The sequence below is a fragment of the Macaca fascicularis genome, chromosome 20, assembly GCF_037993035.2.
Source record: "Macaca fascicularis isolate 582-1 chromosome 20, T2T-MFA8v1.1".
Taxonomy (NCBI): domain Eukaryota; kingdom Metazoa; phylum Chordata; class Mammalia; order Primates; family Cercopithecidae; genus Macaca; species Macaca fascicularis.
In genome coordinates, this window is record NC_088394.1 from 82,402,964 (window position 1) to 82,414,267 (window position 11,304).

The 11,304-nt window shown below is 53.3% G+C and overlaps 1 pseudogene; it reads left to right on the forward strand.

The window, feature by feature from the left end:
• The first annotated feature begins 8,835 nt into the window (after positions 1–8,835).
• On the forward strand, positions 8,836–9,669 carry LOC102117600 (large ribosomal subunit protein eL8 pseudogene; annotated as a pseudogene).
• The last annotated feature ends 1,635 nt before the right edge of the window (positions 9,670–11,304 follow it).

Here is an 11,304-nt window from a genome sequence, read left to right on the forward strand (position 1 = left end):
CGCCACAAAAGCGCGCCCAGCATGTGCAAGTCACAAGCTTAAATCGCGAACGGCTCCTGAGGCTGGTGCGAAATTATGCGCCCTGCGTGCGTAAAGGACCCCTAGGATCCGCTAGCACAGAGGCGTCCTAGGTAGAATTAATTCATAATCGCTCCGTATTATCTTAGGGGTTTTTGTCCTGGAATAACGTAGAATTAATTCACAATCTCTTCATCTATTTTAAGGATTTTGCGCTGGAACAGGCAAGTCAAGATGCCCCTTGACGTGAAATCCCCTCTGTAATAAAGCCCGGAGCAGGGGTAGGAGATGCTTGGAGCAGGGTTTCTGCGTGTGGATTACACATCCGCGGACGCCGCAGTTCTCCGTGCGGGGCCGACGCCTTGCACGCACTCAGCCTCAGCGGCTTTCCCGTTGTAGCCCCGGGCAGCAGAAGCGCCTGGGCGGGACCTCCGGGCCCCTCAGCCCCAAGGAAGCGGGACTTCGCCTCCTGGAGCTCACCCCCAGGGCCCGTCCAGGCCAGCAGAGCCAGTCGCCCGGCAGGAAGGCGCCTGGGGTGTGGGCTTCTGATGGGAAGGCGCCTGGGTCACAGAGGTGTGCTCTGTCTGTTCTCTTTTCTCTTTGGGGCTGGAGGGGGTTGGTGGCCACAAGGGCCTGGCTCCAGGCCTTCCAGCCACCCGCCAGCAGGCAGCTTTCGCTCAAAGGAGCTCCAAAGGAGCTAGGGTTCCTCCTCTGCGGCCACCCCAACCTGAGCAAGACAAGTTGCCTCTGAGCCTCGGTTTCCTTATGGCTAATAGTACAGTCCTGGTGGACCCACGCGGGCCGTGGTTAAGAAGGCAGGTGCTTCTCAGGAGTAAAGGGGTGGCCTGGTTCCTTGGTACCCAGACAGGAGTGGCCGGTCAGAACTGGCTTTTCTCTCTGAGACATCTAGTGGGGCCAGTGTGGAGTGGTGGTAGTGCGTGTGTCTGCTTGTGGGGGGTGTGGGAACCATAAGAGGTGGAAAAATCCATATTTTACAAGGCGCTCTGCTCAGGGACTTCTGATCCCAGTGTGGGGACAGCTAAATTCCCATCTTCACGGACTTGCCCTCCCTTCCCAGGGATAAGGAAGATGGCTCACATAGCTGGACAGAGAATTTTCACAGTGGGTTAGGGCTTGGGATGCCAACATACACCAGCCACCAGAATCTCCCCAAACCTCACTGACCCCTCCTAGGCATCTGAGTCCTGCGGATGACCCCACGGGAAAGTGGGAGATCAGAAGCCCCCTGAACCCAGTGGCTTCACCTCTGATGGTAACTATCAGAGTCCAGCCCAGGAATCACCCTCATCAGAAATATCTGGGGTGTCTGTTTAAACAGCAGATTCGAGGGGTCCCTGACAGCTACTGATTGGAATCTCCGGAGGGGAGGCCCAGGAGTCCATGGTGTTCACAGATAAGCCGGGTGGTCCTGGAGAGCGCTAGTTTGGGTCTGTTCTCCCACGCTGGTCAAGATTGCTCTGAGCGGCCTCTGCTGCCCCCTCCTGCCCGCCTGCTGGATCAGGCCCATGTGTCTGTAGCAGCAGCGGGTTGAGAGAACTTGGAGGCCAGGCAAATAGGCACCATGGCCACATTTGCAGGCGTATCATGTGAACACTGGGCTGGGGCAGGCTTTCTTCCCACATGGGCATCCCAGTCCACCCCAGCTTGCTCCTGCCTCAGCTCTGCCCTTGTTACTCTACTTGTTTTGGAGGCAGACCCTGAGCTCAGGGAGGGTCAGTGATTGCTCCCGACATGGTGGGTAAGACGTGGAATTTGGACTCAGACGCGGTACTTTCTGACCTGGAAGCCTGTGTCCCTCGCCATTATTCCACACGGCGCTTGGACACCCATTTGCCTGCATCCACAGGACCTAGTGGAAAAAGGAAAGTTTACATGGGGTCCGTGATCTAGCCTCTGCTGGCTTCCAGCCTCCAGAGGAGAGGCGGCAATGGGCAGGACCACAGAGTTGGAGTCTCCGAACACATGCTGTCAGACCCCCTCTTGCCTTCCAGCTGAGCCAGGAGGGCGCATGCAGGTGGGGCAGGGGCTGGCCTAGCAGCCAGCGCAGCTCAGACCCTGACCTTCACCCCCTCTCAGGGTTCCGACTGTGATTCACAGGTTCCACCATGGCCTGCCATGGAAGCTTCCTTTGCTTCCTGTGGTCCCCTTAGACCAGCTGAGAAAAGCTTCAGATGGAAGTGGGTGCTCAGACGAGGCCAGCTGCACAGCACTGTGCTTCCACACTGTTTATGGAAACTTCTGGGGACCAATACCTCAGAGTTCTGGGCTCTGTGTTAAGGAGGAAGGCCCTTTTCCAGCGTCTTCTGCAGCTGAACCCAGGGGCAGTGTCCTGGGCCATGTGGCCGGCAGGGTGGGGCAGCGAGGGAGGGGTCGCATCCATCCATGAAAGGATGCTGACTTGTTGTAGGGCCGAGAGGAATCACGGGCCTTGGACAATTCTATGTCTTCATGTGCTTTGGGGGTGGGCATGGGCAGAGGAACGCCTACTATCTATAAGCATAAAACATCGTGGCAGTTGGGGGGTCTCCGAGCTGACTCTGGCTGGAAGGCTGTCCAGTCTGCGAATTGTTCATTGCTCAATCAAGCTCTTAAATGAAATAAAAGAAAACATTGTCAGCATGAAATGACAGACGGACAGGGGGGAACCGTTGCAGAACTATCCTCTCCACACGGGGCCCTGGCTGTTTGTCCACTACCACACTAGACTAGATTTGTGATGGACATGTTGACACATACCTGTCATCACAGACGGACCGCCCAGTGCCCTGTTGACCCAACCCACTGGCAGGGGAGCAAGCATGTGGTGGTTGCACAGCAGCTGGCATTGAGGTGGGAAAGTGTGCAGTCCCTTTTGGAGCAGATGTCCAGGTCATGCGCTGCCCAGAAGCTGAATACACAGGGCCATGCCCTGCAGGACTATCCGGCTGCTTCCGGCATCAGGACACCTGGGGTCATGTGGACACCCTGAAGAGACAACGACACAAAGGCCAGGATGACCACAAATGTCCTGAGCAGAGGCAGAAAGCTGACCAGATGCGGCGTCTGCAGGGTCCCTGTGGTGGTCTTTCTCTCATCCTACGGTGCAGGACGCTTGCTGGCGACACAACCAAGAGGAAGCCTGGCAGAGCAGGGGCAGGGGGTCGCTGGGGCCAGGTGCAGGCATCCTCCCTGACTTATTTTGGACAATGTTCTACGTCCGTGGGGTGGCAGCCTAGGGAGGAGCAATACCACACGCAGGGCTCTTGAGAGTGCTGTAGTGCTGTGACCAGTCGCTGAAGGTATCTTATGGAAACCACCACCAGCATCCAGGAAGCAGGCACGGACCCCGTGTTCCTCCCACCCCGTGTTCCCCAGCAGGTCTGGGGTCTGGGCCACCGGGCAGCATGCTGAGTCTGCAAATGTCCCTGGAAGAGGATAGCAACATTTCTCTTCTGGACACTTGCCCCCAAACAGGCCGTGATCTATCAGCGCATGGCATTTCCGTGAGGCAGGAAGCACTGGCCCACCCGGGCTTTCTGCTGTGACTCTTCGGCAGGGTCACCAGCTTGGGCGAGCAGAGAGGACTGCGCCGCCTCGGTCCAGGTGCAGGAGGCGGGCCAGCGAAGTGGGCAGGGCAAGAGGAGGCAGCCAGGGGAGGCTGGGCGAGGCCATAGCAAATGTGGGCCATGGGGACAGGAGGGACAGGAGGTCCTGGCTCACTTCCCAGGGGCCTTCGTCGCGATGCCCGCCCCAGAGAGAGAGCTCAGGGTCAGGAAACCTCTTGGGAAACGAAAGAGGACCCAGGGCATCAGGGTCCTTCTTGCAGGGCAGCCTCTGACCCGCCCCAGGGATTTCGCGCTGGGCTGTTTCTCTACGAGGAGGCAGCGCCACCTGCTGTCCACTTCGCGCAGATGCTGTTGGGCCCTAAAAAATCAGTCCCATCAGGAAAATTGATCTCACCAGGCTGGGCAGCCGCGGATGCGAGGAATGAACCTGATTGCCCTATTTCAGGCCCCTTGATCTTTGTCAAGGGGTAGCTGGCTTTTTATTTTATTTTATTTTATTTGGTCAGGGGGTCAGTTAATGTAGTCTTTTTCTAATTACACAAATGATGTGGCTTATTCCAAATAAAAAAAATAAAACTTTATTAAAGTGAAACGAAGAAAGTAAAAGTGACTTCCAACCCCATTCCTGAGTGAGACAGCTGTGCTCCGGTGGCCACAGGAGACATCTTCCTGCACCCTCAAGGACCGCGTGGTTCTACGAGGAGCAGATAAGGGAGGTGGTGGGTCAGAGCACTGGAGTCACAGGGCCTGGGTTCAAGTCCTGGCTCCACCTCTTCTCAACTTCGTGAGCCTGCACAGGTGTCTCCTGCTCACCTCAGTTTCCCCATCGGTACAGTGGGGACGATGGTGAGAGCAGGGCTCCCACAGCATTGCTGTGAGGCTTAAATAAATAATAATCTGTGAAAGGCTTACAGTGAAGAAACCAGGCACAGAGAGGGCAAGCACTTAGAGGCCACACGGCCAGGACATGGTGCAAACCCTGGTGTGCCTGGCTCCAGCACGGCACTCTTCGACCATTAAATGGTCTCTCTGTTCTGACAAGCTGCGGTGGCTTCGTTACCCCTGAGGCCCGGCTTGTGGTCAAGAGATGAGCACTTGGTGTTTCTCCGGAGGACAATCTTCTCCGCCCTGCAGGGAGGGGCTTGGTGCTATGACTGGCTCTGCTGTGAGACTGCAGGGAGTCACAAAGCCCTTCTGAGCCACACCTTTCTTATCTGGGAAAGGGAAACAGTAGTACCTGCTTCCTGGGACTCAGAATTCTAAGACTTAAGTGAGCTAATTCACCCTCCAAGGTGGGCAGGGATGGTTAATTTGCTCACAATTTGGCACTCAGGGCCTGAGCTCATTGCTTCCAAACCATGCAGAGTGCAAAACGCCCAAACCACATGGTCACACGTCAGCTCCATTCCGACCCCTGCAATTTACGGACATCAAAAATAAAAGGTTCCATTCACGGGAAGGAGTGCTGCCGTGTTCGCGGGAATGGGAGTGTGGGTTCCCTAAACGTCTCTGCTTGTTTGAACAAGTGCCCAGATGATGACCACTGAGATTGGCAAAGTCATGGGGACTTGCTGGGGCAGTGGGTGGCAGGGAGAGGTGGACGAAGAGGGGCTCCCAGATCCCCTGAACCTGCGGCTCTGCAATGCACCAGGAAACAAGCAGCCAATACTCTATGCCTCAGTTTCTTCATCTACAAATGCAATCAAATATGGGGCTACTTCCAGCAACAGGACCAGGGTCGTGCGGAGCTGTCGCACGGTGGGCTGGCCACAGGTCACAGGGTGGTGATGTGCAGATCAGAGTTGACGGGTTCAGGGCACACAAAACAGGGACTCCTGCTGGCTTCTGACTGAGCAGCCCTGGTCCCCAAAGCACCTCTGCACTGTGCACGGCGTGATCTGGTAGAAGCCCCCACTGCTCCACAGGACCCTGCTTTTCTCTTCCAGGAAACATCCCCGGCTTTGTCTGCCTCTTCCTACCTCCGGTGGCAAGCAGGGGACAATCCCCAGTGACGGAAGGCACAGGGGTGTTGGTGGCCCAACCTGTGGTCAGCTGCTGCTGCAACCGAGGCTTTACTCCCTGCACACAGGGCACCGTGGGAAACTGAGTCCTCTCTGCATTTCAGTAACCTCGGCTGTGACATAGGAGGCCTCTCAAAAGTGACTGCGAGGATTATGTGAAATGATAAAAATGTGTGTATCTATGTATATAGTTAATATCTTTAATAATGTATTTTATACATAAATACATCATGTACTTTATAAATCTATAAAGGAAACGGAATGGAGGAAGTGGGCTTAGCAAGCCTCGATTGGTTATTTTTGCTGAGGGGGAGGGGGTGTGAGAATTAAAATTTTGGAAACTGAGTCGGCTGCAAGCCAGGTGCTTCCTGGGGGCCTGCGGGAGAGGGAGAAGATACTGCCCAGCCATCCCAAATAGGACGGGAAGAGGGGAGGGGAGGGGAGGGAATCCCCATTTTTGCTCCTTTGGTAAAAATGCAGAAAGCTTCACATCTCCTGTCCATATCAGCAGGTCCTGGGGCTGAACATGCTGCAGAAGGCACTGTGGATCAGACAGCAAGAGTGCAGGGATCGTTACTGATGTCTGCTGCGGGTGCCAGACGGGCCCATATGTTTACCCTAAATTTACCGCCATTCCTACACCTGCTTACTGCTTCCTGTTCTAAATGCTGTTCTCATCTGACATTTCATCCTCTCCACCATCACTTTGCTAAAATGCCACTCTTTGTGGTGGTCTCTGCACTGGCCCTTTCTCGGTGATTCTGTTCCACTGCTGTTCTCGGCCTTTCTGATTTGCTGTCTTGTGTCTCCATCCATTTCCTTCTCTATGTGGGTGTCTGAGGTGAAGTATGTGGGGGTCACTGGCTGACAGCTGGTGGCGGCGGGGGGGGTGTGCAAAAATGCCCAGAGGATACTTCCTCTGAGTGCAGGGGGTAGCTTCTGCCAGAGCTGAGGGGCTGCAGTGGGTTGGGAGGACAGGCGCCAGCCTTGCCCATCTGGTTGGTTGAGAAAGAAGTAATGAGAGAGGCAGGCACAGCTCTGGGGGCAGGGAGACTGGGGCCTAAGTCTTGACTTTACCCCTGCCTAGGTCTGGGACCCTGGACCTAAGTCCCTTAGGCCTCCTGAACAAAGCCTTTTCCTTTTGCCACAGTCACGGAATCCTTCTCCAAAGGCTGAGCGGGCCCGGCCTAGGACGCGTGGCCTGACAGCAATGAGAACGGCAGAGGCAGCCGGCACTGGCTCGAGGAGGCCACCTTTACTGGGCTTAGCTCTGCCAGCACTGGCTGTGGGACCAGGTTGGGGGAAAGTCACTTCCTCCTTTGGGACCTCAGTCTTTTCATTGGCAAAACTGGGGAGAGCATTTTTCCGCCTTACAGAGTGGGGAGTGTGTGCTGGGGGCTGGCCCCCGGGGCAGCCTGGGTGCTGATCCTACCTGTGCAGCCAGACTCAAGAACAGACACATTTGCCTATGTAAGTGGAACACCAAGCCTTTGCCCTGAGCATTCTAGAAATTGCTTTTAGAAGTAGACAAATGTTATACAAGGTTTTTATCCTACTGTTCCAAAAATGATTTAAGTAACACTAAAAAAATAAAATAAAATAAAAAAAGTCACCTATGCACAGTGTCAAGCATGAGAAAAGAACCCGTGCAAATCCCAGTGGTGCTTTGGTTAAGGTGGCGTGATGATTCTGCTGCTGCTGCCTTCTGGCCAGCCCACACTGCTGGCTTTTGGAGTCCCACTGCACCTTCGCCTGCCTGTGGCCATCCTGCAGCATGGAGGGAACCCTGTGCAAACATCAGTTTCAACATACTGCAGAACTAGACTTGTCACACTTTGAATGAAGAACAGAAGGTTTCAGAGGTGCTTCTTCCCACACCCATCACTGCTGTTCTCTATTATCTTACTGAAAAATAATTAGGAACTATTTGCATCACTCAGACTTGACTTCACACAGAAACCATATGTGAAAAAACCCTGCGAATGTCAATAGACGCCGGGAACGCCGGCACCTGTGTCACAGCCTGCCGCTCAGCTGAGGGTGCAGAGCCATGGTAAGAAGATGCCAGGGGCTGGCAGCCAGGTGTGTCCCATCCGTTTTCCTGAGCAGTGTGGTGGGATTGCAGGGAGGAGCTATGAAAGGTGGGAGAGAAAAAGAGCCAGGGGTTTGGGCTTCATCCTGAAGCTGAGAATGCTTTTCCAGAAGGTAGAACTGGGCTGTTCTACGGACTTCTTCTTCCTTTTTCATATTAACAAGATGTGAATTGGGAGAGGCAGACTCTTCCATACCTTCTCAACTTGCCCTTGGGGAGCGCTGGGCTCACTGGCCTTATTTTCACATGGCTGATGCTGAAAGCTGCTTTATCTGTTGCACCTGGCGGCATGAGAAAGGCTGATGTGGGGCTGGCCGCAGTGGCTTATGCCTGTAATCCCCACACTTTAGGAGGCCGAGGCAGGTGGATCACATGAAGTCAGGAGTGCGAGTCCAGCCTGGCCAACATGGTAAAACCTCGTCTCTACTAAAAATACAAAAATTAGCCAGGCGTGGTGGCACATACCTGTACTTGAACCTGGGAGGCGGAGGTTGCAGTGAGCAGAGATTGCACCATTGCACTCCAGCCTGAGTGACAGAGCGAGACTCCGTCTCAAAAAAAACAAAAAAAAGGCTGACATGGAATAACTACATAACCTGGCCTGGTTAATTCTGCTGCTTGGAGAAGTCTTCTTCAGATAGTTCATCTTGGTGGGTTCATTCGGATTCTGCACCAGTCAAAACCTGACTTTCTAAGGGGGACAAAGGAATACATTCCTCTTGAAATTCAAGGTCTTGCTTATGAAGCCCTTGCCTATCCCAACATTATAAAGACTTCTCTCCTACTGTCTCCAAAGCAAGGGCACGGTCTCGGCTCACTGCAACCTCCCGCCCTGGGTTCAAGCAATTCTCCTGCTTCAGCCTCTGAGTAGCTGGGAATACAGGTGCCCGCCACCATGCCCGGCTAATTTTTGTATTTTTAGTAGAGACGGGTTTCACCATGTTGGCCAGGCTGGTCCCGAACTCCTGACCTGTGAACCGCCTGCCTTGGCCTCCCAAAGTGCTGGGATTACAGGCGTGAGCCACCATGCCTGGCTGCCTCTCATATTTTGTTACAATATTGAATTAGCCTGGGATTTATTTTTATGTGTGCCACAATTTAGACATCCAAGTTGCGCTGTCTCCTCCCGCTGCCTAAGATGCCAAAAGGAAAGAAGGCTGAGGGGAAGAAGGTGGCTCCAGCCACTGCTGTCGTGAAGAAGCAGGAGGCCGAGAAAGTGGTGAATCCCCTGCTTGAGAAAAGGCCTAAGAATTTTGGCACTGGACAGGACATCCAGTCCAAAAGGGACCTCACCCGCTTTGTGAAATGGCCCCACTCTATCAGGTTTCAGCAGCAGAGAGCCACCCTCTACAAGCGGCCAGAAGTGCCTCCTGTGATTAACCAGTTCACCCAGGCCCTGGACTGCCAGACCTCCTCAGCTGCTTAGCCTGGCCCACGAGTACAGACCTGAGACAAAGTAGGAGAAGAAGGAGAGGCTGTTGGCTCGGGCCGAGAAGAAAGCTACCAGCAAAGGGGACGTCCCCACTAAGAGACCACCTGTCCTTTGAGCAGGAGTTAACACTGTCACCACCTCGGTGGAGAACAAGAAAGCTCAGCTGGTGGAGATAGCACACGATGTGGATTCCATCGAGCCGGTTGTCTTCCTGCCTGCCTTGTGTCGTAAAATGGAGTCACTTACTGCATTATCAAGGGGAAGGCAACACTGGGCCGTCTAGTCCACAGGAAGATCTGTACAACCGTTGCCTTCACGCAGGTGAATTCGTAAAACAAAGGCGCTTTGGCTAAGCTGGTGGAAGCTATCAGGACCAATTACAATGACAGATATGATGAGATCCACCGTCACCGGGGAGGCAACATCCTGGGTCCCAAGTCTGTGGCTCGAATCACCAAGCTCAAAAAGGCAAAGGTTAAAGAACTTGCCACTAAACCGGGTTAAGTGTACACTGTTGAGTTTTCTGTACATAAAAATAATTAAAATAATACAAATTTTCCTTCAAAAAAAATCCAGGTTGCTTTTTCCATCCTTCAAAACAACAGCCAGCAGCTCAGTCTGTCTGACAAGGCAAATCCTTCCCCCATTTGAAATCACTGTCATGTCCCAGGTTCCCAGCTGCTTGGAGACCCTGTCCTCCGCTCTCCTGATCCACAGACACCCTGCTGTTTGGAGGCGGGAAGCTCCATCATCAGACTGCATCCAGAGGCCAGTCCCTTTTCCTGGCCCGGGACTGTTCTTGAGCATTTCCTGTCCACCCTGTCGATTTCCATGCGCAACGCCTGGTGAGATTTTGCTGTTCAGTATAGAACGCCTTGGCATCTTTCCAGTACCAAACTCTTCTCTCTGGAACACAACGTGTTTCTTGATTCAGATCTTTCCTCTCTCTCAGGAAAGTGTGACCATTTTACCCAGATGAGTCGGGAACTGATCAGGTGTTTTCCCAAGAACTGACTAGTTTTTGTTGTTATTGCCTTAAACGTTTGCTAGTGAGTCGTGGAAATGCGTGTGACTTGCTCTGGCCCTCCAGACCTTTTCACTATGAAGTCAAATATTTCTTCAGCTGGTGCAAAGTTTTACTGCGACTGTTTCCATTTCACGCTTCTTCCACCCCTATCCCATTTTGCAGTGTTGTGGGGAAGAATCACCCGGCTCCATCTCTGCACTACCTGTGTCTGCGTCATTGTGCCTTCAGCCCAACTAAGTCTCTGTATTTTGTGATTTCAACTTTTTCTGAGTCTCACTCTATCGCCTAGGCTGGAGTGCAGTGGTGTGATCTTGGCTCACTGCAACCTCCGCCTCCTGGGTTCAAGCAATTATTGAGCCTCAACCTCCCTAGTAGCTGGGATTACAGGTGCATGCCACCATGCCTGCCTAATTTTTGTATTTTTAGTAGAGACGAGGTTTCACCATGTTGGCCAGGCTGGTCTTGAACTCCTGACCTCAAGTGATCCGCCCAACTCGGCCTCCCAAAGTGCTGGGATTACAGGTGTGAGCCACCGTGCCCGGCCTGTGATTTCAATTTCTAAGGAGTTTTTTCTTACCAGTCCATTCTCTTTTAAATGGACACGATGGCCTCCGAGTCCCTTTGTGACTCCTGTATGAACATGTCCACCACGGCTAGCGCGTGTCTCAAGATGCCGATGTCCTCAGCTGTATGGCAGCTACTTGTTGCCTGCTCATATCTGTAGACGAGGCCCAGACTCCCGCCACAGGTGTGTGGAGAAGCCCTGGCTCAGACGCTGCCTCCGCAGCCCAGGGAAGTCCTCCTGTTGTTTCTGAATGCCGGTGCGGTCTTGCCTTCCACACCGGGGTTGGCTGTGGCTTGCCACCGCCTGGTCTCCAGCACTCTGGTCTTACTACTCACAGATTTTCTTTCTCCCGCCACAGCCCGGCTTCTAATACAAATGTCAATGTTGTGAATAGGGATTTGTACTCTTGAAAGTGTCACCAGCTTTCCTGCTGGGCTTTTCATTCCTGCTCGCTGTCCACAGGCTGTTTAGGATCCTCACCCACCTCACAGGACTTCTATTTTTAGAGCGCATGTTTTCCTGTATATTGTAAGATCAGAGCAGACACGAGCAAAAATTGACACATTTTCCTTTTTAAAAAACA